General features: G+C 37.3%; 1 long non-coding RNA gene across 1 annotated transcript; it reads left to right on the top strand.

Moving 5' to 3' along the window:
* The first annotated feature begins 984 nt into the window (after positions 1 to 984).
* LOC113308912 lies at positions 985 to 1,384 on the top strand. The gene is made up of 2 exons (XR_003340175.1): positions 985 to 1,040; positions 1,154 to 1,384. It is a non-coding gene; the product is annotated as an uncharacterized LOC113308912 (long non-coding RNA).
* The last annotated feature ends 456 nt before the right edge of the window (positions 1,385 to 1,840 follow it).

The following is a 1,840-nucleotide window of genomic DNA, read 5'->3' as shown; positions in this document are numbered from 1 at the left end:
TTGTGCAATCAATTAGAGATTGTGTTAAGTATGTTAAAGCTTCACAAGCTAGGAAAGAGAGGTTTGAATTGGCTATGTCACAGGTTAGGTTGTCTGGAAAGGCAGTTAGTCTAGACGTGGACACTCGATGGAACTCAGTTTTTGTTATGCTTAAGAATGCAATCGGGGTGAGAAAAGGGTTTGAAAGATTAGCTGTCCTTGATCATGAATTCGACTGTATACCAAGTGAAGATGAGTGGGAACAAGGGGTAGTTATTTGTAGGTGTTTAGAGGTGTTTAATGATGTTTCTACCAGGTTTGCAGGGATGAAGTATCCAACTGCAAATCTGTACTATAATGGGGTCTATGAAGTTCACAAGTGCATCAAAAAATGGGAAGGCAGTGATTATGAGTATATCACACAAATGGGGTTGAAGATGAGAGAGAAGTTCGATGCGTATTGGCTCGAAAGTAATTTGGTTATGGGCATCGGTGTTGTGTCAGATCCTAGATACAAGGAAAGATGGGTAGAGTTGATTAAAAAGAAGTTGTATGGAACTGGCTATGCAGTTGAGTATAACAAATTCAAAGAACAATTGACATCTATTTTCAATGCGTATGATTCACAAAACTCAAATGCAGATGAACACTATTTTGGTGGCCGCAGCTCTGTCTCTAGCTCAAGTGTGATGGATTCAGACAATCCAGATGAATTATGTGATCCTGAATATGTTGAGTTTATGATGGAGAACATTGACTTTGAGGTGCAGAAATCTGAGTTGGACAAGTATTTAGAAGAACCAATGCTTAGCAAAGGCTCACCAAAAGATGAGTATTTATTTGAAATCTTGAGTTGGTGGAAGCTAAATGCACCTAAGTACCCAACTCTTGCAAAGATGGCAAGAGATGTCTTGGCTATCCCAGTCACCAGTGTGGCATCCGAATCAATGTTCAGTGCAGGTGGTAGAGTGCTTACAACACACAGAGCTTCATTAGATCCAGAGGTGTTGAAGCATTGTTATGCTTAAGCGATTGGTTGCCAGATTTCATTTGTGATGAAGGTAAACATTTTTTTCTTCTTAAACTCAGTGCATAGTTCCTATTATTACTACTTAGACAATTGTTGTGTATCTTATTCTATCTTAATGTTGACTTATTAATTGTTATAATGCAGATATGGAAATTTTGGAAACCGAAGACGAATGAAGACAAGAGAGACCCTGTTTGAATATCTGTTAAGTTTTTACTTTCTTTAGCATTTGCTTGTGCTTCTTTTCATGTATGTGTGTGAGTAAGAGACTTACATTCAGATGAAGACAATTCAGATGCCATCTTATGAGTACTGTTTCCAAGTTTTATGTATGACAGTATGAGAATAATTTCACCTTTACAGATTTTTTTGTTACTAACGGATATTATCGGATAAATATCCGTTATCCGATAGCTTAACCTATCGGATATCGATATCTGATTTTGATATCCTATAGGATATTCTCGGATATCGAATATCCGATAGTTCTTAACCTGTCGGATATCGGATATCCAGATATCCGACGGATATTCTTCCATTGACAGCCCTAACTGTGACTACTCTTCAACCATTCATCAAACCAAGTCCTAATAATTGTTTCAGTAAGATCCTCTGAAGTTACATAGTCACCAGAGGGAGTATTTGCCCAAACAGTTTTTGCATAATCACAGTGAATAAAAAGATGTTCAGCCGATTCATTATAATTAGTATCACATAAGCAACCAGAATCTACTTGATTTATGTATTGTGAAAGTATGACTCTAGTAGGTAAGACATTTTCTATACACTTCCCTAAGAAAAGATGTATCTTAGGAAGAGGGGGAAAGCTCC

This window comes from Papaver somniferum, chromosome 9, assembly GCF_003573695.1.
Source record: "Papaver somniferum cultivar HN1 chromosome 9, ASM357369v1, whole genome shotgun sequence".
NCBI classification, from domain to species: domain Eukaryota; kingdom Viridiplantae; phylum Streptophyta; class Magnoliopsida; order Ranunculales; family Papaveraceae; genus Papaver; species Papaver somniferum.
This window is presented reverse-complemented; position numbering and strand designations above follow the sequence as displayed.